This window comes from Canis aureus, chromosome 5 (assembly GCF_053574225.1).
Source record: "Canis aureus isolate CA01 chromosome 5, VMU_Caureus_v.1.0, whole genome shotgun sequence".
Classification (NCBI taxonomy): Eukaryota; Metazoa; Chordata; class Mammalia; order Carnivora; family Canidae; genus Canis; species Canis aureus.
In genome coordinates this window covers 45,233,700-45,260,303 of record NC_135615.1, presented here as the reverse complement: position 1 = coordinate 45,260,303, position 26,604 = coordinate 45,233,700, and the positions used below count along the sequence as shown (strand labels likewise).

Here is a 26,604-nt window from a genome sequence, read left to right as displayed (position 1 = left end):
CATTATGTACTGCTTTTTGTTTGCTCTATTTGACAACATTTAGACAGTTTTAAATGCTGAAAAAGTAGACAAGAGAGGAAGACTAACAAAGGAGAGTAGAGAAAGATCTCAAAAACAAGAAAAGATTGGGTCTGGGTGGCTCAGTCATTAAGCGTCTGCCTTCGGCTCAGGTCATGATCCCAGGGTCCTGGGATAGAGCCCTGTGTTAGGCTTCGGGCTCAGCACTGAGTCTTCTTCTCTCCCCACTCCCACCTCTCCTCACCACCACCCCCAACTTGTGTTCTCTCTCACCGTCTAATAAATAAAATCTTAAATAAAGAAAAGATTCTCTACTTTCAAGTTCTTTCTATCTGTATATAAACTGGAAGTGTTCACAGGTATCTGTACTTTAGTCTTCTTGACGTCTATGAAAATATATCCAAATTTGTTTACTTGGCCAGAGACAAGATTTCATTAATCAGCAAAGAGTAATAACATATTGCTGAGTTCACTGAGGTCCCAACCATATTGTCATCATCACAGAACTTAGCAACAGTCTTAGACCGTGTAACCACTTATCATCAGAAACCAATCAAAGAAGCTCCTGGAAGAAATGACTCCTTTATATGGCTCAGTCCCACCCCATCTCTCAACCCCCCCACTCGCCCCTTTCCAATCAGTTTTATTTCAGTTCCTCAAGTGCTCCATGATTTCTCCCACGTCCAGATCTTTGAATATGCTGTTGTTTCTGCCTGGAATATTCTCCTGCTGCTCACTTGGCTCACTCCTCTCTCAGATCCCACACCACACCACTTCCTTCAGGGCCCTCTCACAGACTAGGGTAGGAGCCCCAGAGCCCCAGGCAGGCCCAGCAGAGCAGTACTCCATTAGCAGTTCATCCTTTAGAGTGTCTAATCCCCACTAGACCCTGTGCTTCAGGGAAGAAGGGGCTCTCTTTACTGTACCTACTACCATATCCCCGGAACACAGTACGATTTCTGGCACTCAGTGATGCTCAGTTAGCATTTATTGAATAAACAGATGAATCAATGAAACAGATATTCAACTCAGACACAGTCTGATTTAATACCACATTAATATAAGGCAATCCTCTCATAGGTTGTCAGAGTCAACACTCAGCTAGTGACAACAAGCACAGAAGCAGTCACATACTTACAGGTCCAAATGCAAGGAGACTCTTAAGTCCTGGACATCAAAAAACAAATGTCAATTCCCAAGTTTATGCCTTTAAAGCAAGTAAGAGATGAAAGTATTTTTTAAGGCAAAAAATGATCAACCATAACTTGATTTAAGGAAAGCCCAAGAAGCTATGTGTGAAGCATTTTGGTTTGTTCTTGGGTCATTTCCAAAATGCTGTGTGGGGGCTGGCATGTTGAAATGGGGATGACAGACTGAACACAGAAAATGTGTATAAGTCCCAAATCATAAATAAAGACAGGAATGCTGAGTGGCTTAGTGGTAGACCATCTGCCTTTGGCGCAGGACGTGATCCTGGGGTCCTGGGATTGAGTCCCACATCGGGCTCCCTGCATGGAACCTGCTTCTCCCTCTGCCTGTGTCTCTGCCTTCTTCTCTGTGTCTCTCATGAATAAACAACTAAAATCTTTTAAGACAAAGAAAGAAAGAAATAAAAGAAAATAGAAGAAAACAAAAGGAAAAATAGAAAGAAAGAAAGAGAGAGAGAAAGAGAGAAAGAAAAAAGAAAGAGAGAGAGAAAGAAAAAAGAAAGAGAGAGAAAGAAAGAAATAGAGAGAAAGAAAGAAAGAAAGAAAAAGAAAAGAAAGAAAGAAAGAAGAAAGAAAGAAAGAAAGAAGAAAAAAGAAAGAAAGAGAAAGAAAGAAAGAAAGAAAGAAAGAAAGAAAGAAAGAAAGAAAGAAAGAAAGAAAGAAAGAAAGAAAAGAAAGAAAGAAAGAAAAAGAAAAGTGAAACCTTTGGAATGGCAGTTTGCAGATGGAACTCAACAATTACTATGTGTGTTCAAATGTGACCCTGAGACAGGAACACAGTTAAATCTGAAATAATAGTGGCAGCTAACTTTATCAAGCCACCACCATATGCCTTGCAATGTGAAAAGCATTCTAGAAGCTATACCTCATTTAGTCCTTGGAAGCATCTTATAAGGTAGGCACCACTATACTCTCATTGTATAAATAAAGTAACCAAGAGTTTAAATGGTTATGATGCAGGAAAGACATTAGGGTTTGAGGCTGACAGCTAAGAAAGAATTCTTGAGACGTCTTTGGTGCAAAAATGTGACTTTATTAAAGTGTGGGGACAGGACCCATGGGCAGAAAGTGGGGTCATGAGGAGTGGCCCATTATATACTGTCAAGTTGGGAGGGGGTTAAGGATAGCAAAAGTCTCTGAGGAACTTTGGAAGCAAGATGTCCAGGATCTTGAGGAAGCTAGCTATTGTTGGGTAAAGGTCACTTATTACCATCTAATAAAATCTTAGTCGTGAGATCCTTCAGATGCACATCGGTGAGCCATATGCTTGGGGATTATTCCCAGTACGTATCTTGGGGGTTTACAGACAAAGGAAATTTCTTTTTTTTTAATAATAAATTTATTTTTAATTGGTGTTCAATTTGCCAACATACAGAATAACACCCAGTGCTCATCCTGTCAAGTGCCCCCCTCAGTGCCCGCCACCCAGTCACCCCCACCCCCCGCCCTCCTCCCCTTCCACCACACCTAGTTCGTTTCCCAGAGTTAGGAGTCTTCCATGTTCTGTCTCCCTTTCTGATATTTCCTACCCATTTGACAAAGGAAATTTCTAAAGGAATTTTTATATGTTAAAGTAGATTTACAGGATCCTGGGATGGGGCTAAGGTTGCCTTTTGCCCTTAGCAAAGTATTAACATGGTGGCAGTTGAGTTCTAGAGGAATGTCACTCTGCCTGTTTCAAGGATTTGCCAATGGGCTGTAGGTAGTAAGGAAATTTATTAATTTTTCTTCTACCTTTGTTTTCTTCTACCTTTGTTCCCCAGGGTTATGTAGTTAATTAGTGTGAAACCCATATTCAGACTCAATTTTGGGGGGCCCAAATTCTTCAAGTCACTATACTATAAACCACCCCAATCAAAAATCTCTGCACTTCATTTCAGCTATATCCACATCAACATCTGTCCCTTCAGTGACATTTCCAATCCCTCTACATCATTTTCCCAAACGTTCAGTAAAAATGTTGTGAGATTGATGTTTAAGTCCTTCTCTCCTGAGTAGCCACAGACAATGTCAAAAAGAAATGCAGAGAAGGGCTCCACTGAAGAGGGGAACCAGGCTTGGCGTGTTGCAGCCTCCAATCAAGACAAAGAATGATGATTCCATAGTGGACCCCACTTATATACATGTTTTACTTCTACGTATGTGCTATTGTGCATATGTGCGCTTCTGTATGCACATGTGTTCATATGTGAGCCTGAATGCTCAGGATATGGCCTAGAAGCATTTACACCAAACTGTAACAGTGATGATGAATGGGGAGTGGAATCAGAAGCAGGGATAGAGGGGAAACCTTTCTTTTTAGGCCTCATACATTACTCATGTAATGCTTGTCACACTTCACCAAAAGCCAGTTGGGTCATCTAAGTCATCCAACTCATTTTCTGCTTAAAAAGAGAATTGTCTTGTTGCAACTATGAGAGAAAGCTCTCTTCTCATCCATCTCAGAGGCTGTCCCGGACCCCTGACTCCTTCCCAGGGGATATGCCTTGTTTATTTCTGCTGGAACCTACTACATTTCCAAGCTATTTTTTTCTTCCTTCAATATACTAATATCTCTTTGATAATAGCCACTATTTCCTAACAGCTCCCAGAACACTTTAGGGCACTCTGGTCCCTTTGACCACAGATACTTAACTCACACTAGGCCCTGGGACATTCTGCCTTCAGATGGGGACCTCTACCAATGACAGCAATTGTCCCTAACATTTTCTGTCAATTCACCTGTAATTGAAACCTTGAAATCACCTTGAGCTCCTCCATCTCCCACATTTTCCAAATCACCAGGTTCTGTTTTTGCCTGTGTCGTTTTTTAAATACACAATTAACATATGAATATGCTTGTTACAGAACAGTGGAACTGCAAAGACATGTATCAGGTAAAAAGTGAGTCATCCTTGACTTTTCCACGAATTGCAAAATTAATCACTGAAAATTCTTTGTGTGTATCCTTCCAAACATGTTTCAGGGCATTCACAACCTAGCCACACAATACTGCCCTGTTACTTACTTTTTTTCATTCCTTCATTCCTAATATATTTCCTGTCTCTTTACGTCAGCATTTTGGGTCTGACTTACTCCTTTTAATGGCTCCATGGCATCCCAAGGTCTGACTATAATTAATTAATTTATTATACTATTAAATTAATGTAACACTAAAAAGCAGTAAAGTATACTAAATTAATATAACACTACTGTACTAATGGACATTCAGGGCATTTCTACTTTTAAATTATTACAAGCAATGCTGCAATGAACACCCTAGCACAGGTCTCTTCATGCCCATTTAATTTCTATAGAATAGTTCTTAGAAAGGAAATCCCAGCTAATGTCAATTTTGATAAATACTAACAAATTGCCATCAAAAAGTGTGCCATTATTGTTTGATTCTCTAGCTTTTTGGTATTTTGTTATGTCTGGCAGGACAAGATGGTCTCCCTATTCCTCACAGGTTATTATTATTCTTTGAAATTACTTTAATGCAATTCTCCTTCAGATCATCTTTACAATCAGGTTTTCAAGCTTCACTGATTTTGTGTGTGTGTGTGTGTGTGTGTGTGTGTGTGTGTGTGTGTGAAACAAGAAAAGAACAAAAAAAGAAGAAGGTGATTACTCAGTTTCCACCAACTCCATGTCCTACTCTGTGGCAGAAGTGGCCAAGACTCTGGGAAAGCAGACCTCTGAGGCCCACAAAGGCAAACTTTGTCCTCCTTGTCTGCTGGTAGGAGGGAGGGATGCAGAGCAAAGACCTCTCTGGATCCAACCTGGCCTATTCGCTTCCTGCTTCAGGCAGCAGTGGCCTCAAAGTTCTCAGGTCGCTGAACAATCAGGAAGACTCTGGCCCATCTGGGAGAGGGCATGGGGCAGGAGGGCCAGACCGAGCAGCCACACTGCAGAAGTGAGGGAAAGAGGCTTTGGAGCCAGACAGACTGGACTGCAACCTGGCCTGGCCTCCGGTGTCTTTGGTATGAGCCAGGACAGCCACAGGACTGCTCTGAGCTGTAGGCTCCTGGCTAGTAGGTAATACAGAGATAATTACCACTTGCTATAAGGACTTTATAAGGTAAAGACTATCGATCAAGTTTGTCAAGTATCTAGCAGAGTGCCTGAAGCAGGTAAGAATACAGTAGGCTAGAAAAGAGAAAAGGGATTGTTTCCACTCACTTTCTACTCCTCTCCTGTGATTTTTCCTTTCTCCTCTCCTCACCCCTACCATTCCTCACCATGACAGCAAAATTTGGCCTGCTATCAGTGACCACTTGGTGTGAATGTGCTGGAGGCAAGGGGCCATCAGATTTGTCTCAAGGATTATTTGGGACCAGGAGGTTGGAGTTCTCATCTACTTCTTCCAGCCACAGCCTCAGGGCCTAAACCCCTGAAATTATTCTCCTGTGAGATGGTTTTCCTCATCTTCCTCCTCTATTAATTCATTCGACAAATATTTAGAGAGCACTTGTTCTGTTCCATGTGCCATGCTAAACTTGAGGGACAGGGTGGAGACCAAACAGGCAGTCCCTGACCTCAGGTGGCACAAGGGTTCTCTCCTTTGCTCTTTTGCACAAGCATTCATCTGTGTGTGGTTGTGATCTGGGATCTAATTTCAACATTTCCCTCTGCTCTCTAACACCACCCATTGCCAGCCCCCCTTCCTTGAAGTAAAACTATGAAAGAGCATTAGCAAGAAGATTCAAGCACATAACCCTAAGAATCTTATTCTTTAAATCATATCAGCACTAAGGATACAGAATTGAGAAACCTTGCTGTTTGAAATCCTATCAGGAACTACAAGGCCAGTATAAAAATAAACCAGCTTTAACCAAAGACAGAGCTAATGCTGAGTGTGTTAAAGCAACACTGCTTTGATCTAGGAGTCAATCAGTGTCCTTGTCACCACTTCCGTCAGAGTTAATCAGAACCACCTGTGCTTCCCTGGTAACACATATAAGCTCTGTTAAAGCACCATTTGGGGAGACTATGTTTCTAAATGCAGAGCTCCCTTGCCAGGCAAGCTCAATAAATTAAGGTTTCTTTTTCAAAATTGGCTTCTGTTATCTCATCAATAATGCTTTATCCTACCGTTTCCATGGCCAGGAGTGGATTGGTTGGCCAAGAACAGATAATAACAGATGTACCACAAAAAGATTTTTTAGGTGAGGAAAGGGAGGCCCAGAAAAAGGAATGGGGAGAGGTTAAGCACGGAGTCTGTACTCTGTGAACATAAACAGACATGCTACAATCGTTTCCAGTAAATGCTACCAACACTCTGTTAAGCCCCTATCTCCTACTGGATAGTCAGCTCTGGAAAAGATACCCCAGATTGAGTCACAACTTTTCAGTCACATACAGCCATTAAAATATATTTATTTCAGTTCTTTAACAATCTATCCAATTTATTTTAAAATTTCAGTCTAGGGGCACCTGGCTGGCCCAGTCAGTAGAGCATGCAACTCTTGATTTGGGGGTTGTAAATTTGAGCCCCATGTTGGGTGTAGAGATTACTTAAAATAAAATCCTTAAAAATAAAATTAAAAATAAATAAAATTTCAGTCTAGTCCTTAAGACAAAAAGCTATGAGAGTTCAGAATGGAGATGTAGGGAGGCACGGTGTGTTCCAATCCCTCAATTGGACTCAAGATCATGACTTCAGGCTCTCTTTCCTACCACTTTGGTCAAGAAAAACCTGACATCTATATAAAAGAGTAATTCAAAATCTTTGTCCTTTACCAGACATAAATGTTTCTGGAGCATTCATATGTTGTCAAAAGCAGGGAGAAAGAGAGAAAGATTTTACATGCATCTCCTGTTATATATATTGACTTTAATGTGTCCATGGTATCAGAAAAAAACTCATGATTAACTGTAGATGCTGGAGAATTAACATTTCTGGATACAGGCAATGCCACTGGCAATCTTTCATCATTGCCCTGTACCATTTATGGGTATTTACCAAGTGCCTGTTACACATACCAATGACATATCAGATCAATTTTGGCATAAATGAAACTTTGTGCATGTATGCTGAGTAGTCATATGCTCAGATCATTGTCTACTTATAATATTCAAAACATAAACAATGAATCCAAACTCACATATAATTTAAGTAAATATGAGCTTACTTAGTAGGACTGAGGGTACTAAAAACAATATGGCATTTATAACTGGGGAATCTGCAAACAGGGTGCTCAGACCGTTGGTTCACTTAGTAAAAAAAACACCTTTAAGAAGTGCCATTAGGGGATCCCTGGGTGGCTCAGTGGTTTAGCGCCTGCCTTTGGCCCAGGGCCTGATCCTGGGGACCAGGGATTAGGTCCCACATCAGGCTCCCTGCATGGAGCCTGCTTCTCCCTCTGCCTGCATCTCTGCCTCTGTGTTTTTCATGAATAAATAAATAGAATTTTTTTTTCGAAAAAATCGAACTAGTGGCTAACATTAAATATATATATATATATATATATATATATATATATATATATATATGCAAAACACACCAGGATGTGGGGAAAGGGGTCTGGGGGAGGCTGGAAAACATATAAGACAGCCCAGATTGATTTCTTTTGAGTAACTACAGAGGAAGAGGGGTTATGAAGTGAAAGCCCCCTGTCAGAGAAGCTACATTTGGCCCTGGGGCCTCAGTTCCCTCCACCAGCAAGCCAGATCAGTGTAGAGCTAGCTAAGAGTACCAAGCCAATGAATACTTTCTTGCTTTAAGGCTTCTGCTTCTGTTGCCATAGGAACAGTCACCCTCTATTTTCCGAAAGGTGGTTAATAATTAGATTTGGGAGAAAGCAAATTCTGTTTCAAACTTGAATTCAGCTCATTCCTGTCTCTGATACTGTCATCGTGGGTGTTATTACTGAAAATTCAGAATATCTTAGGAACTCACATCCAGGAAAAGACACTAGAATGTAAACACTAAAAAAAGACTCCAAGAATCTCCCCAGACTCATAGGCATGGGTCTAGGAGGCATGACTACAAAATCATGATGCATGATTTGGGTGAGTATTGCATGTATTTCAGCAAACAAGCCAGGACATGCATAAAGAGATTCATGCCATGTCCTAAAAAGTAAAAGAGGATATATGATTAGCCCAACAATACCATCACTCTTCAAAATACTTCAAGAACTCTTCTTTTGAGAGCACCTTCCAAGCCAGTTGAAAAGTTCCCCTGGGAAATCTATACCTAAACTTTACAGACATATCTGGTGCAATAAAGACATAATTTCATGTCAATGTCACAGGCCACTATTATTCCAGAGTGAGAAAGAAAGCATTCTTTCTTGTTTAGCTTAGTAGCAGAGATACCAAATCATCTTCAACATTAGTCTATTTCACAGGGCTCCATGTCAGAGCAGGCTGTCACCCCAAGCCATTGTCTGGCTTCAGAGCCAGGAAGCTATTAAGTACTGAAGTGGATTGCAAGTGATGGGTACTGAGGGGGGCACTTGACGGGATGAGCACTGGGTGTTATACTATATGTTGGCAAGTTGAACTCTAATAAAAATATTTTTTTAAATAAATAAATAAAAATAAATAAAATAAAAAATAAAGGACATATGAAAGAATTCTGTACTCAAAAAAAATAGGAAAAACGTTGTATCTACACACATCCATTAGGATGACTATTATTTAAAAAAAGATAATAAGTGTTGGTGAGAATGAAGAGACAATAGAACCATCATGTTGGTGGAAATATAAGATGACATAGCCGCTATGGAAGACAGGATTGTGGTTGCTCAAAAATTAAGCAGAATTATTCTATGAACCAGCAATTCCACTCCTAGGAATATACTCCAAATTTTGATATCAGGGACTTGAAAAGATATTTCCACACCAAAGTTCATAGCAGCATTATTCACAGTAGCTTAAACATGGAAATAACCCAAGTGTTCAATGACAGACGAACTGATAAACAAAATCTGGTGTAGACATACAATGGAATATTACTCAGCCTTTAAAAGGAATGGAATTTGCTCTCCATAACATGGATGAACCTTTCACAAGCTAAGTGAAATAAGCCAGACACAAAAAGACAAATAAGGTATGATCCCACATACACGAGGTAGATGAAACAGTCAATCTCAAAGAGATGAAAGTCAAATGGTGCTTGCCAGGAATAGGCAGGGGGAGGGGGAAGGGACAATTACTGCTAAATAAACACTGAGCTTCAGAATGAGAGGATGGAAGACTTCTGGAGGTGGATAGTGGTAATAGCTGCACAACAACATGACAGTACTTAATACCACTGAATCGTACAGTTAACTTGGTAAATCTTATGTGTATTTTAAGACAGTAAAAAAAAAAAAAACAAAAAAAAACACACCTTAAACCTATAAAAGCAAAGTCAGAGGAACTTTATGTGTCTTCAAACCTTCCAGGTTTTAGCTGATTTCTCACCCACACAGCCTGATACACACAGAAGTTCTCTGGGACCAACCCAAATATTTGAACTTAATTTGCCTGTCACTCTTGACTAGATCCTGGTTTCACTTAAGGAAGGAGAAAAAGCAACTTCTCAGTGATGAGACTCATTCCTAAAAAGGGTTGCCAGATTTGGCAAATAAAAACACAGGATAACCCAGTTAAATTTAAATTTCAAATAAACGTCAGCATTTTTTAGTGTATGTACATCCTAACTCTTGCATGGAACATATTTACACTAAAAATGTTTTGTTGCCTACCCGAAGTTCAAATTGAACTGGGCATCTTGTACTTTATCTGACAACCGCAGTCCTAAATAAAATTGCTTCTACTCAATGTTACTGTCTCTTGCCTATAAACACTGGTTCTATTTAAAGGCCGCCATTGCCTGAGTCTGCTGCGCTCAGGCGTGAACCAAGCTGTTATCAATCCTTCTAGTGCAGAGAGCAGAAAATGAAACACAGATCTGGTCACAGTCACTTTCCCCCATTATGCAACAGTCCATTTATCTCCAAAATCCAACACTTTCAACCCTTGTCCTAAGCCTGAGGGTTAAGTACTATTCCATTCTACCCATTAGCTTAGCTCTCCATGGGGTCTGGGTTTAGAGGAGCCTGGTGGATTATATCAGTCCTCCCTAATTGGTCATTAGATTTAGAAATATCACACTGGAAAGCTGTTGACCGCGTCATTTCTAGCTCTCCTTATCTCAGTATGTCTGTGATGATTTCCAACAGGAAGGACATTTTAAAACTATCACTGCCAAGTTTCTGTAAATACATCCCCTGGGTTATTAAACATGTAGTACAGTTCTCAAGGAGACTTCATGAAAAGGACAATCTATTCTCCATCTTATACCTAAAGAGACAGACTAGGCACTGGCTTTCTCAGTCAACTGTCCACTCAACACCCATCACTTTCTTCTCTCCACCTGCCTTGTAATCCCCCAGATATGCTTCTTTCCTTGAAATCTGGTGCTAAGACCAGACATGTGTGTTTCCCATATTGATCCCACTTTCTTGTTCCCTTTGGCCTGATTGTTCTGATTGCTGCAGCCCAAGAAGGAAATACTCAAAAGCATAAAAATAAAACTAATATGAAATTGGTCATAAGGGCTGTTCGCCCTTCGTTGTGTCACTTCTGGGTCTGTTACTCAAGGAGGTGAAAACTAAAGGAATCCATACAATCCCTTCTACTGAGCCTACTATGTTCCCAGGTTCCCAGAAAAGAAATATGCAGTTCAGTTCAGCAAATACCTATAGGTTTCCTAATATGCCAAAGGCACCACCAACCGATGCCAAGGAGCCACATTATGAAGACATTGTCACTGCCCACAGAGCACTTATGAGTTCATAGAACCTGAAAGCAAACCAAATGCTTTATAACTGGTTCCTTGAGACATCTTAATTCAATGAGGCACTAATATGAAATGGCTTCATTCCTGTGCTCAGCCACACTTCCCAGTCTCCCTTTCTTTAATAAAATTTTGGATGCACTTTATATTTTTTGGTCACTTGAAACTGTTAAAAGACCAATTCTGTTTAAAACTCCGTTTCCACATGTAATTCAAAACCTTTTCCTCCATGCTGTGGCTCAGGGGATTTGGTGAGAAGGCAGTCATCTGTTTCTTTGCTCCCCTTCTCACCTGGCTCCCTAAATGGGAGTGGGAAAAGTCTCTTATGCTGGGGCATATCGTTTCCTCACCTCTACCTTGACCTTCAAGGTGCTGTCCCTTCAGAGTTGGGGGCTGGGAGATACAAGGAGGAAAAGTCCTTAACTGATGGCCCAGTGGTGGAAACAGGTGCCATTTTGCTCGGGTTTACTGTGGTCCCAACTACTGATATGGTGGTGTTCAAAATAACGGTGTGCGTGTTTCCATTAGGCATTGTTCGGCTGACACCAGCCCTCCCTCACATCAGCTGCAGACAGAGCATCACTTACCTGGTCTTACAGCACATTGGGGCAACCCTATATCCTGACTCTAGCCTCGGTGCTCCTTCATATGGTGTTAGAGGACTTCCCTTCATACTTTCCTTCGCACCCTTTGCAGGGCTCTCACCAGTGAGGAGCATGCCCCACCCTTTCTCTCCTTTCCCCCAAGAAACTATTCCCCATCACCCCCACTATACAGACTCCTTCCATAGGACCATCAGATTCAGAAATCCCCCTATGACAAGCAGCTTTCATCTCATATTCAAGAACACCATTTCCCCTCCTTTGGGGATATATGTCATGCTTTCTCCAAAACCCTCTCAGCACACTCTCCTCTGTGCCAGTGGCAGCTGCAAACTGTTCCTTGGCAAGCATCCGTTCAGGGAGGAGGATGCCAACTTCCCTTTCTTACAGTTTGTGAGTGATTTCCTTGGATCTATGAGGATGGTTGGAGCATTTCCAGTTTATCCATCACCACGGGGAGGAGAGAGAAAAAGCCCTCTCACCATAAACACTCTGCCATGCCTGGGACTCTCTCAGGGACTGCTCTCCCCTTCCAGGGTTCTCCTCACACAGGCCTGGGGGTGGAGTGAAGGGTGTGGCAACAGACCTTCATTTACAGCTTTGGATTCTTACTGCCAATTCCAGGACATCAGGAAAATTCTGACTCAACATCCCCACTACTACTCTCAATCTCTGCATGACATCACCAACCGGTACCCTCAGCTCTCCTTGGCTTACACTTGCCTTAGTCCATTGACTTCATTCACTCTATCATTTAACACTAAGCTTCCACAGAGTGCAAGCCACCTTGCACCCTGTGGAAATGGTGAAATGGTGATGAGGAGGGCGGAGGTAAGAAGCAAACAAGTACCTGAAATAGAAGTGCTGGTTTGGAGGCAGGAAAGTTAAACAAGACAAGTCAGTGGGAGACTGTGTCACTCATTTCTCTCACAACTACACACTTGTGTTTTCCAGAAGTTTCATGATGTTTAATATGGCAACAGATTGCATGCAGAAGCAGATATGAGAATCCATCTCTTTTATTTAGCTAGGCATGATAGAGATTTGCAAAATATGTAAAAGAATACCATTTTGTTTCAGGGACTCCTGGGTGGCTCAGTGGTTGACCGTCTGCCTTCAGCACAGGTTGTGATCCCGGGGTCCTGAGATCGAGTCCCGCGTCAGGCTCCATGCAGGGAGACTGCTTCTCCCTCTGCCTGTGTCTCTGCCTCTCTCTATGTGTCTCTCATGAATGAATACATAAAATCCTTTTAAAAATAAATGATTTTTTCTACCTAACTTTGTTTTGTAAAATGTAGTTCGATTTTATAAAATGTATTTGATGTTAAATTGTAGAGTTTTATTATTTTAAGATAATTATTTTAAATTTTTTCTGTTTCCATTTCTAACACAGTAAAAATCAGTAGATGAAATCCATATAAACTAAATTCTTTGGGGTCTGTTATGGACTGAATGCTTGTGTTCCCCCAAAATTCATATGTTGAAACCCTAACCCCCACATGATGGTATTGGGAAGTAGCACGTTTGGGAGGTGATTAGACTGAATTAGGTCATGAGGAGTGGGGCCTCTGTGACAGGATTACTGTCCTTATAAGAAAAGGAAAAGAGAACAGAGCTTTCTCTCTCTCGGCCATACAAGGATACAAAGAGAAGGCAGCTGTCCAAAAGTGAGCTCTCACCAGGAACAAAATGTGCCAGAACCTTGACTTGGATTCCTGGCCTCCAGAACTATGAGAAATAAATATCTATAGTCTAAACCACCCAGTCTGTGACATTTTAGTATGGCAGCCCAAGCTGACTAAGACAGGGTCCTTAATACTTTTGAACAGGTGAAGGGATTTGACACTAAAATATTTGAAAAACAACTAGTCAAATCCAATGATCTGTTTTGAGAATTTATGCTGTATACCCAACTGTAGCTCTTAGCAATTTGTCTCTTCTGAAACACCCTCCTTTGGAGCCCAGGATAATCTAAAGAAAGCTTTTCGGGACCATACCTTTTAGGTTTTTTTCCTACTAATTTCTATTCATCCATCTCTTGCTTTAAAACCAGAAATTCCTTAGAGATCTAGCTTTGCTCTTCCCTCCTTTTGTCCTGTATTCTGTTCCATGGCTTCAATTCTTACCTTTATGTGTGTGTGCCAAATTCTCTTACCCTACCCTAGAGAGAGACTTCCTATGTTCTCACTGGACATGTGGCTGTTAAACAGTGCCTCAAACTCAACATGCCTAAAACCTAACACACAGTCTTCCTCCCAGGTTTCTGCTCCTCAGATCCAGGGCATCACTATATCCTACACGGTAGAAACTCAAAGTCCTCATTACAAATACAAGCAGCTATAATACCCAGCCACGTCCACCTCCCACATCTGTCCTTGGTCATCCACAAACCCCACCTTGGCTCTTGCCCTTGTCATCACTCCTGTGTCCTACAGTAGCTTTGTAACTGTTCCTTGGACCTCCAATCTGTCCCTCCTCAAGGGCCACCGCATGACTTATCCTACAATTGCTAGTCAAATCACATTACCTCTCTATGCAAACCTATGTCTCGCCACTGCCTGAAGAAAAAAAATCCTTGAAATAACATTCCGCAATCTAGCCTCACCCTCACTTCTAGACTTTTCTCCCACTTCATTTCCCAAACATCTTACACTTAGGCCACATAAAACCTTGTGATTTCTCCAAAACTTCCCACATAGCTCCGCCTTTCTCTGTTATCAAGAGCACGGTTGCTTGAAGCAATGCATCTGAATTCAAGTGTGTTTGTGTGATATCAAATTGTATCAACCTCAACTTCTCCACCTTTACAATACAATTACATATACCTCTTATAAAATCTTTAAAAATAAAAAATAAAGGAGCTTAGGACTGGGGTGCCTGGGTGGCTCAATCGGTTAAACCCCTGACTCTTGATTTCAGTTCAGGTCATGATCTCAAGGCTATGAAATAGAGCTCCACATTGGGCTCCAGGCTGGGCATGGAGTCTGCTTAAGGTTCTCTCTCCTTCTAGCCCTTGCCCACTCTCTCTCTCCCTCTCTAAAAAATATAAAAATAAGTTAAAAAGCTTAGGAAAAGAATTAAAAATAAAAAAGGGCTTAGCACAATATATTCAAATCTTAGTTTCTGTTTTTGTTATTATTAATATACCTATGTTCATCGAAAACTGCTCATTCTTTAAGGCTCCTACAAAATAGCCCCTCCTTCAGCTGCCTTAGCCAAAACCATCATTAACTCTTCCCTTTGTCTCTCACCAAAACTTTGTCACTCAAGTTGAAATATTTACAGTATGCTTTGTATTCTACTTAGTCCTCGGATGTATGTACATTATCCCAAACCCTTCCCCTGACACACACACACACACACACACACAAAGTGGCAAACTCCCATTAATCTAAGGCCATTTGGGGCCCCAGATGAAAGTTTCTATTTGAAGTCTTTTTTAAAGATTGTATTATTTATTTGACACAGAGAGAGAGCACAAGCAGGGGAAGCAGAAGGCAGAGGGAGAGGGTAAAGCAAGCTCCCCATGGAGCAGAGAGCCCGATGTCCAGGACCCTGGAATCATAAACTGAGCCAAAGGCAGACACTTAACTGACTGAACCACTCAGGTGCCCCTGATGTCTTTTGATCAAGTGAAACACCTGACTTTTGAGACCTAAGCCTGCACTAACAACATTGCTCTCAATGGTACTTGAAGCCACAAAAACTTTCCATCTTCTATTTTTACTTCTGTTGCCATAGTAAATGGCTAGTTCTCCTTCATGTCCCTGCTCTTCCAATTTGTCTCTAACTACACTAAGCTCCTACTTAATGACTTTAAATTTTTTGTAAATGTTTACTTTCTAATTCCCTACAAATCAAAGCTTTCTCTTAATCTTTTCCACAAAATCTGTGAGACCTATTTAATGATGACAAAAAAAAAGATTTGAGAAGAACTGAAACAATATCAATAACTATAAGATGACCAACTACAAATTATACAGTTAGATCTGTGAGAGACTTCAAATTTTTAAGGTGTATCTCATCAAAAAAAAAAAAAAAGAAAGAAAAGAAAAAAACACACACACATTTTTCCAAAGAAATCCATGGTATAGATGTAGAATATTTCAGATGTTAGAAATTGTATATTTTGTTCATTTTCATTAAGATAAAATGGTCTGCCAAACTAATAAAATTGAACTCAATTCTGGTCAAAAGATATTTTCACATTCTAATTAGAAAACAGAATGGCGCTAACCTTATTACATCTAAAGGAGCTAGAAAAAGAACAAACAAAACCTCAAACCAAAAGAAGGAATGAAATAACAAAGAATAAAGCAGAAATAAATGATACAGGAACTAAAAAAAAATAAAACATATCATTGAAACCAAGAGCTAGTTTGTTGAAAAGTATCAACAAAATTGATAAACCTCCAGCCAGCCTCATCAAAAGAGAGAAAGAAAGGACTCATATAAACAAAATCACAAATGACAGAAGAGAAATAACAACCAATGCTAAAAAATACAAACAACTCTAAGAGAATATTATGAAAAAAATTATATACCAACAAATTGGACAACCTAGAAGAAATGCATAAATTCCTAGAAACATACAATCAAAATTGAAGTAGAAAGAAAGGGAAAATTTGGGCAGACCAATTACTAGCAAGGAAATTGAATCAGTAATCAAAAAACACTCCCAAAAAAACAAAGTCCAGGACTAGATGGCTTCACAAGCAAATTCTACCAACAATTACCAATTAATGCCTATTCTTCCCAAGCTATTCCAAAAAATAGAAAAGGAAGGAAAACTTCCAAATTCATTCTAGGAGGCTAACATTACTCAGATACCAAAACCAGATAAAGATACTGCACAAAAAAGAACTACAAACCAATATCTCTAATTAATATAGATGCAAAAATCCTCAACACAATACTAGTAAGCTGAATCAAACAATATATTAAAGATAGTCATTCACCACAACCAAGTGGGATTTATTCCTGGGATGCAAGAGTGATTCAATATTCACGAATCAATCAACATGATATATCACATCAATAAGTGAAAAGAAAGAAGCCATATGATCATTTTAAGAGATGCAGAAAAAGCATCTGACAAAGTACAATTTCCATTCATGATAAAACCTTCAAAAAATTAGGTTTACAGAGAACATACCTCAACATAATAAAGGCCTTCTATGAAAAAAACAACAGCAAACATCAAACTCAATGGGGAAAAACTGAGAGCTTTTCCCCTAAGGTCAGGAACAAGACAAGAGTGTCCACTCTCATCACTTTTATTCAACATAGTACTGGAAGTTCTAGCCACACCAATCAGACAACAAAGAGAAATAAGAAGTATCCAAATGGGTAAAGAAGTAAAACTTTCAATACATGATACTATATAAAGAGAACCCTGAAGACCACCAAAAAGCTCCTAGAACTAATATATGAATTCAGTAAAGTCTCAGGATACAAAATCAACATACAGAAATATGTTGCAGTTCTATATACTAATAATGAAGCAGTAGAAAGAGAAATTAACAATCCAATTTACAATTGCACCAAAAATAATAAAGTATGGGAATAAACTTATCCAAGGAGGTGAAAGACCTACAATCTGAAAACTATAAAACATTGATGGAAGAAACTGAAAAAGAAACAAAGAAATAATTCCATGCTCAAGCAATGGAAGAACAAATATTGACAAAATGTCAATACTACTCAAAGCAATCTACACATTTAATGCAATCCCTACCAAAATACCATAGCATCTTTCACAGAACTGGAACAAACAATCCTAAAATTTGTATGGAATCACAAAAGACCCTGAATAGCCAAAGCAGTCTTGAAAAAGAAAAACAAAGCTGAAGGTATTATCATTCCAGACTTCAAGGTTTACAACAGCGCTTTAGTAATCAAAACAGTATGGGACTGGAATAACAACAGATACATAGATCAACAGAACAGACTACCAAACCCAGAAATGAACCCACAGTTATCTGATCGACTAATCTTCGACAAAAGAGGAGAGAATATGCAATGGGAAAATCGTAGTCTCTTCAACAAATGGTGTTGGGAAAACTGGACAACTGCATGCAAAAGAATGAAACTGGACCAATTTCTTACACCATACACAAAAATAAACTCAAAATGGATTAAATATCTACATGTGAGACCTGAAACCATAAAAATCCTAGAAGAGAGCACGGGCAATAATTTCTCTGACATTAGCTATAGCAACACTTTTTTAGATGTGTCTCCTTGAAGCAAGGGAAACAAGAGCAAAAATGAACTCTTGGGACTACATCAAAATAAAAGGTTTCTGCACAATGAAGGAAACAATCAACATGGCTAAAAGGCAACCAACAGAATGGGAGAAGATATTTGCAAATGACATATCTCTTAAAGGGTTATTATCCAAATATATATATATAAAGAACTGATACAACTCAACACCCCCAAAATAAATAATTCAATTAAAAATAAGCAGAAGACATGAACAGACATTTTTCCAATAAAGATATACAGATGGCCAATAGCTACATAAAAAGATGTTTGACATCATTCATCTTCAGGAAAATGCAAATCAAAACTACAATGAGGTATCACCTCATACCTATCAGAATGGCTAAAATCAACAACGTAAGAAACAACAGACTTTTGAGTGGATGTGGAGAAAAGGGGAGCCCCCTTGCACTGCTTGTGGGAGTGCAAACTGGTACAGCCACAGTACGAGGGTTCCTCAAAAAGTTAAAATTAGAACTACCCTATGATCCAACAAATATTGGGTATTTACCAAAAAAAAATACAAAAACATGAATTCAAAGTGATATATGCACCCCTATGTTTACAGCAGTATTATTTACAATAGCTAAATTATGGAAGCAACTCAAGTGTCCATCAATAGTTGAATGGATAAAGAACATGTGATAAAGAATATGTGATATATACATATATATATATATATATACACACACACATATATATCACAATATTATTCAGCCATAAAAAAGAATGGAATCTTGCCATTTGCAACAACATGGATAGAGCTAAAGAGTATAATGCTAAGTGAAATATGTCAGTCAGAGAAAGACAAATACCATATGATTTTACCCATATGTAGAATTTAAGAAACAAAACAAATAAGCAAAGGGGAAAAAGAGAGAAATCAAGAAACAGACTCTTAACAATAGATGCTTACCGAAGAGGAGGGAGGTCGGGCAATGGGTGAAATAGAAGATGGTGATTAAGGAGTACAGAGAGAGAAACAGAATGAAGCTAATGAAAATTTTGCCCAAGAAAAGACTCCATAGTTTCCTAGTCAGACCCTGCACTTCATGCTTTCATTTTTGCTATAGTAAATCCTAAAGAAGGTGCATACAAACCGCACCTCCTAATTTTGCCTGCATGCTTTTTTTCCTCCTCAAATATTTTCAAAATGAAAATAAGCTTAATTTACAGGAAGCTGGAAATCATTCTGTTTACTCTACATTATTCAAGGGATGTGCATACAAATATTTACTGGACATGAAAATTCAATGTCCTAACACAAACCATCTGACTTCAGGACTTTGAATATGTACAACAATAATTAACAACAGATGAGAATTTTACATTCTCAGAGTTCCTCGTTTTGAACTTGGGCATGTCCTTCAGGGTAGGTGCTCATTAGAGCACTGTGGAGCTTTTGAGAAGCATGTTTTCTTTGCTAAATTTTGTTTCTATAGCCCCACTCAAACAGAGGAAAACATTATTCTCTGAAATGAAGTGTGGTTAAAAATAGAATGCAAATTAATAGCCAATCTTTAGGATTTCCTCAGCTGAACTCTGATCCTGTCCAAGAAGAGGTTATTGTGAAATATTTCCTTTTAGCTAAAACAAATGAAGAGCTAAATGAAACACAGTAATAGAAGCATCACAGCAGTGGAAGTTATGAAGTTCTCTGCACTTGCTTGGAAGGAAAGATAGTTTGAACTTCAGGTTGATATGGTGGTGCTTTCTCAGATTCCATATCTTTTTTTTGTAAGATTGTATGTATATATGTATCTGGGAGAGAGAGAAGAGTAGCAGGGGGAGGGAGAGAGAGAATCTCTTAAGCAGACTCAGTGCGGAGCACCAGGTAGCCCCACATGGGGTTTGATCCTAGGAACCTGAGATCATGACCTGAGCTAAAATCTAGAATCAAATGCTTAACCAACTGAGCTACCCAGGCACCCCAGATTCCATATCTTAAATCATCTACATCACCCATGTCTATTAATGGTTCACAGAATTATAGAACCGTAGAATCCAGTTTCATTTTACAATGAAGAAAATCCAATTTCATTTTACAGATGAAGAAAAGTAGTCATATGGGATGCCTGGGTGGCTCAGTTGTTGAGCATCTGCCTTTGGCTCAGGGCATGATCCCGGGATCCAGGATCGAGTCCCACATCGGGCTCCTTGAAGGGAGCCTGCTTCTCCCTCTGCCTGTGTCTCTGCCTCTCTCTGTGTGTCTCATGAATAAATAAATAAAATCTTTAAAAATAAATAAATAAAAATTTTTTTAAAAAGAAAAGTAGTAATCTGTCCAAAGTAAAAGTTTCTAATGATTTGTAGTGTTGGAAGAAGACCCCAAATCCACAGACCTTCCACTTCAATGTCTTTTCATTACAAAACTAAGTGTGCCACAGCCCTCTTGCCAGACTCATGATACTAATAGTAGGAGGACCCTGAAGAAGGAGAGAAGAAGAGAGCCCAAATATCCAGAACAAGTTGTTTGCATCCCCCTGCAGGGCAGGCCCTGGAATTGCCAGGAAAAATCCCACTCAGGAGGGATGTCTGGGACAGGAATGGCCAGAGCCTACCATTAGGAAACCCAATGACTGTGAGCACGCACCAGAGAGTTCTCTCCAGGGTCATGCTAGCAGAGGAAACCTCAGCTGCCACCAGAGGAAGGAAGTATGTTCGCTACAGGCTAGAGCTACAGGTTTTTCTCTGCCGGGGACTCCCAGCCTCCTTATGGAACAAAGACTCCCATATCAATCTGCTCTAGCTACCATAACGAAGTGCCACAGGCCATGTGGCTTAACCAACAGAAACTTACGTTCTCACAGTTCTGGAGACTAGAAGTCAGATCAAGGTGTCAGCAGAATTGGTTTCTTCTGAGGCCTCCCTCTGCCCTTGGCTTGTAGATAGTCATCTCCCTGTGATCTCACGTGGTCTTTTCCTCTACATATTCGTGCCCTAATCTCCTCTTCTTATAAGGACATCATCGATTGTATTGGATTAGGGCCCACCCTAATAACCTCATTTTAAATTAATTTCTTCTTTAAAAACTTTCTCTTAAAAAACAGCCACATTCTGAGGACCTGGGGTTAGGACTGCAACATATGCATCTGGAAAATATGTCAGTCACCCATAACACCTCCTGAACATATCCAGGAACCAACCCAAAAATCCAACGGTCCATCTTCTTTGCCGCATCTCTTGCCCCAACTAATTGCACCAGATGCAGGTTTAGGCTGGCTCTGACCACGCCTGCGGGCCTTCCTCTAAATGCAAGAAGTTGCCCCATCAACCTCGCTGTTCCTCTTTCTACTGCTGTGGTGTTTCTATTACCATGTTTCATTTAGCTCTTCATTTGTTTAGCTAAAAAGAAAGATTTCACAATAACCTCTCCAGGAAAAGCATAGGCATGCTAACCCTCCCTCTCTGTCCTTCCCCTCCCTCTCTCTCTCTCACACACACACACACACACACTCTCACATGCACACTCACACACACATACTCCAACACAGACACTCATTCTTACACACTCTCATTCTCACATACATTCACACACACACACACACCAGAGTATTTTCTCCACTCTCCCCTTGCAGATATACCATAGGTCAGAGTCTCCAATTCTATAAACACATAATTTCCAAAGCTCTCAAAGAGCCAGGAGAACTTCTAAAGAGCCCTATAGAGATTCACTGGGGAAGAAGCTCCCTTTAACCCCTTGTGGTAGGCAGAGCTCTAAAGACCGCCTCCCAGATTTTCATCCCCTGGCTGTTCGATCACACAAATCTAAATAGTACTGTGAAGGGACTTTGCAGATGGAATTGAGGTTGCCAATGAATTGGCTTTAAAATAGAGAGATTAAAAAAAATAATAAAAATTAAAATTTAAAAAAATTTAAAAAATAAAATAAAATAGAGAGATTATCCTGGATTATCCATGTGGGCCCAAAATAATCACATAAGCCCTTAAAATCAGAAGACAGCAGGAGAGTCTTTCAGAGACATGCTGTGGGAGAAGAGGAGTCAGGGGGATTCAAAGTGTGAGAAGCACTCCCCACCTCCATTACTGGCTTTGAAGATAGAGGAAGGGAGCCATGAGCCACGGAACACAGTGGCCTCTAGAAGCTAGAAAGGACCTCTGGCTGAGATCCAGCAAGAAAATGGGGACCTAGGTCCTACAAATGTACGAAACCAAATTCTGACCTACAAAACTATGAGATAATACATTTGTATTGCTCTAAGCCACTAAGTTAGTGGTAATTTATTACAGAGGCAATAAAAACTAATATATCTATCCTGTTATTAAATGTAATGTCCTACATTGGTCCCTTTTACAAATGTATTTCTTCTCATATCACCTACTCTCACATCATCCTGTGTGGCTAGTATTACCCTTTACCACTAATTTAGCATCCACATTAAACCAAATTTCATGCAGTTTTTACAAATAACTCCTAGAACCAGTAGCTTACATCCTAGTCATGACACCACATTCATATATCTCCACAGGTGCATTCTCTGACCTGGTTTCCTCCCAGGATTATTAGGGGTTGACTGTGCCCTCCAGAGGTCACAGATTCTTCTAAGAACTTCTGCACTGCAGACAGACTGAATATGATCCCAAATAACTGTCCCAACTTGCAACATTGCTTTCTGTAATGCTCACTCTTGTGACCTCCCATAGTAGTTGGAAACAGAAATGGTGTGGATTTTTTAAGCACCACTTTGAAAGAGATGAGGGTTTAGAAAAGCCTACACCATCCAATGGATAAAAATAGCAATAGGAAAAAGGAACAACCCAAGCTCCAGGCAGGAATCTCCTGAGAGAACAATTAAAGAACACAGCCCTGTTTTGGCACAAGAGGCTCAGGACAGAAAATGTTCCAACTCACTTCCAGGGCACCACCTCCTCAGTGAGGTCTCCCCAGTGCAGAATCGGTGTCTATAACTAGAAGGAGCTGGGGGTTCTTTAGCTACAACAAAGAGGCCTTAAGATCTGTAACAAATCCCTATGATTCTAACCCACCACTTCTCCCAAATGGTATCTCCAAGTTCTAATTTCTTGTCATTGGTCCCCTGTTCAAAATTTCTTTCTGAGTTCCCATGGGCACCTCAGACTTTACCAGAACTTCCTCTCCAAAGCACACCACCTCCCAACATTCTCCCATCCTTTGAACCACCATTTTTTTGGACACCTGCCTCATGCCCGGCACTGTGCTCCACATTTTACAAACAACATTCATTTAAATTCACAAATCTTTTACATTTACAAAGAAAGTGCATTTCAGAGAGGTTAAGCTGCTTCTTTACACTTTGCCCAGAATCATCCTTGTCTCCACGGTAAAGAAGTAGCTTCCTTTCCCTCGGGGACACTAGATGACTCCTGGCCATCCTGCCTGCCATGTGCAGTGAGAAAGAAGGAAAAGCTGAGAAACACTATCAGGGAGGAGGGAGGTGGACGGACAGAGTGAGAAAGGGAGGGAGCACAGTCTGTCAACATCACTGGAGTGTTTGGATCCGGTTCCTATAGCCACTTCTCTTCTGCACTTTCTGGTGATGTAACCAGCACATTCCTTTCCACGCCTATCTTCTATCACCTGCAACCAAATATCCGTCGAAAGATGAATGGATAAAGAAGATGTGGTCTATGTATACAATGGAATATTACTCAGCTATTAGAAACGACAAATACCCACCATTTGCTTCAACGTGGATGGAACTGGAGGGTATTATGCTGAGTGAAGTAAGTCAATCGGAGAAGACAAACATTGTATGTTCTCATTCATTTGGGGAATATAAATAATAGTGAAAGGGAATAGAAGGGAAGGGAGAAGAAATGGGTAGGAAATATCAGAAAGGGAGACAGAACATAAAGACTCCTAACTCTGGGAAACGAACTAGGGGTGGTGGAAGGGGAGGACGGTGGGGGGTGGGGATGATTGGGTGACGGGCACCGAGGGGGGCACTTGACAGGATGAGCACTGGGTGTTTTTCTGTATGTTGGCAAATTGAACACCAATAAAAAATAAATTTATTATTAAAAAAAAACAAACGTCCTAATGCATACTATTAAAAAAATCACTATTATTTTTCTTTTCTTTTCCTCTTCATCTTGATAGTCATGCGATTGTGATTAATGAAATAATGCAAGCACATCGTGTTTGGGTTTAGCAGTTCAAATCTATGCAACATAAATATACCCATTGCGTGGTGGGTCCAAGTTTCACAGGTTTCTTTGGTTGGTTGGTCATTGTTTTGTGTGTTAAGCTGCCCAAGCTTTTATTAGCTACTAAAAAATATTAATTAATCAACAGAGAAAATAATATGGTCCTTTAAAAAGAAAAAAAATAGGGGGATCCCTGGGTGGCTCAGCGGTTTGGCGCCTGCCTTTGGCCCAGGGCGCGATCCTGGAGTCCCGGGATCGAGTCCCACGTCGAGCTCCTGGCATGGAGCCTGCTTCTCCTTCCTCCTGTGTCTCTGCCTCTCTCTCTCTCTCTCTCTCTCTCTCTCTCTCTCTGTCTATCATAAATAAATAAATAAATAAATAAATAAATAAATAAATAAATAAATATTCCTCATTAGAATTTGCTCTGATCTCTGTTTTCTAAATGTCTCTGTGTTATATTTCCCCTCAAGAATTTTAATTCTGGGATCCCTGGGTGGCGCAGCGGTTTGGCGCCTGCCTTTGGCCCAGGGCGCGATCCTGGAGACCCGGGATCGAATCCCACGTCGGGCTCCCGGTGCATGGAGCCTGCTTCTCCCTCTGCCTGTGTCTCTGCCTCTCTCTCTCTCTCTCTGTGACTATCATGAATAAATAAATAAAATCTTTAAAAAAAAAAAAAAAAAAAAAGAATTTTAATTCTGAAATAGAATCACATTTTAAATTCTAAAATTGGATTTATAGAGATTTTAACAAAAATTAAATATTTTAAATTGTTTACTATTTTTCAAGTCATTTTATTTAAAAAGGAGTGTTTTCTTTAAAAAAGAAAAAAAGGAAAGAAAAAAAGGAATTAAGAATATAACCCCAAAGTGACACAATTATACAAATGATCACTTAGAAATGAACTTGACATATAGGGGAAGAGGCACTCACACCTAACGCAAAGTTTTTGGATTTGTTTTTGGAAAAAATTAAAAGATATTTTTATGAGTGAAGTATAGTTTTCCAGTTTACAAAAAATAAATTTTCTTTCAGTTAGAAATATTCCTCCCAATGAAAATCAGTACAGTCTTCTTGCAAGGTCACTTTGGCAGTACCGACAAAAAGGTCACAAGCACACGCACTGCAATCCCACCTCTAGGAACTGTGCTTCAGATGAGAATGTTTACTGCAGCACTGCAGAGAGAGAACAGGTGGCCACCCCTAAATGTCCTTCAGGAAAATTAAAGAAGACATTTACATACATAACAAAATATTATGCATCTATTAAAAGGAAGGTACTAATCTGGAAAGATATTTACCATATATTAATTTAACAAGAGCAATGTCCAGAGCCATATATACAGAATATTGGAATATAAAATTTACAAACATTGCAAAGCAACAGTAACAGCCTTTGAACTCTAGCCTCTTCTTGTCCCTCCTGAACAGCATGAGCTTTTCAAAGCACGTTTCTTGTCAGGTGCATCTTCTCTCCCCGCCTGCCCCATTCCCATCCCACTGTCTTCCCACTCTATGGATATAGACCAGAATGCAGCTCAAGGCTTAAACCTTGCTCACCACTGACCTTCCTGCTCCAGGATTTCACAGTGATCCTACTTCAACACCTGGCCTTTGTACATGTTTTCCCTCTGCCTGCCTATACCTCATATCCCAATGCCCTACTCTACGTCTTTCCCTAAAAACTGGTAAATTCCAACTCATCTTTGTAGAAATTTCTATCTCCTCCCCAGATCTATTCTGCACCATTCCTCTCTCTGCTATCTGCTCTAAGAAACTGATCTATTCAGGCCTACCTCCCATATCCACTGGGCTTCCCCTTGGCTACAGCCAACAAGAGGCCCCAGCAGGAGGGTAGGAGCGAGAGAGGTGAGTAGGGCAGCAGCATTTACTTCCTCTGCAGGGTTCTTTCAGAGCAAATGGTCCTTTGACCAAAGATCCCAGCCCCTTTCCATGAGGCTCTCTCCTTGTGGGTTTTGAATCTGTTCCCTCACCTTTTAGCCCTAGGGAGGTGATGGTCCCAGTGTTACTATCCTTGAGATGCTACACTATCCCTATGGCTTTCCTATACTCCTTTGTAAAAAATGCTTATGTTAGATTCTCCTCAAATACTATCATTGCCTGTGCCAAGAACCTGACTGATGGATCATCCTTCATCTTGGCTTAAATGTCTCTTCCTCAGAGAAAGACCCACAAACTAGGTTGCCTTGTATAACATGGCACCTAAGCTATTAATTTATAGAACTTGGGATGCCTGGGTGGCTCAGCGCTTGAGCGTTTGCCTTCCGCTTAGGGCCTGATCCAGGGATTGAGTCCTGCATCGGGGTCCTTGCAGGGATCCTGCTTCTCCCTCTGCCTATATCTCTGCCTCTCTCTGTGTCTCTCATGAATAAATAAATAAAATATTTTTTAAAAAATTCTAGAACTTACCATGGTTTATATTTATATTGATTTCCATATTTAATGTTTTTCACTCTCTACCTGGCTTCTTACTCCTCCTCCCCCCTCCCCACTTACCATTAGACTGTAAGACCCTGGCAAGGGGAGGGGGGGCGGGAACAACCATGTCTTCTTATTCTTTGTAGCCACAATA

The 26,604-nt window shown here is 40.2% G+C and overlaps 1 long non-coding RNA gene across 1 annotated transcript in view; it reads right to left on the bottom strand.

Annotated features, from left to right (window-relative positions):
- Positions 1-21,073, bottom strand: part of LOC144314114 (uncharacterized) — a 445,307-nt gene extending 424,234 nt beyond the window's left edge. The window contains exon 1 of the long non-coding RNA XR_013379789.1: positions 20,668-21,073. This is a non-coding gene — a long non-coding RNA (uncharacterized LOC144314114). The remainder of the gene's footprint in view (positions 1-20,667) is intronic.
- Positions 21,074-26,604: the final 5,531 nt, after the last annotated feature.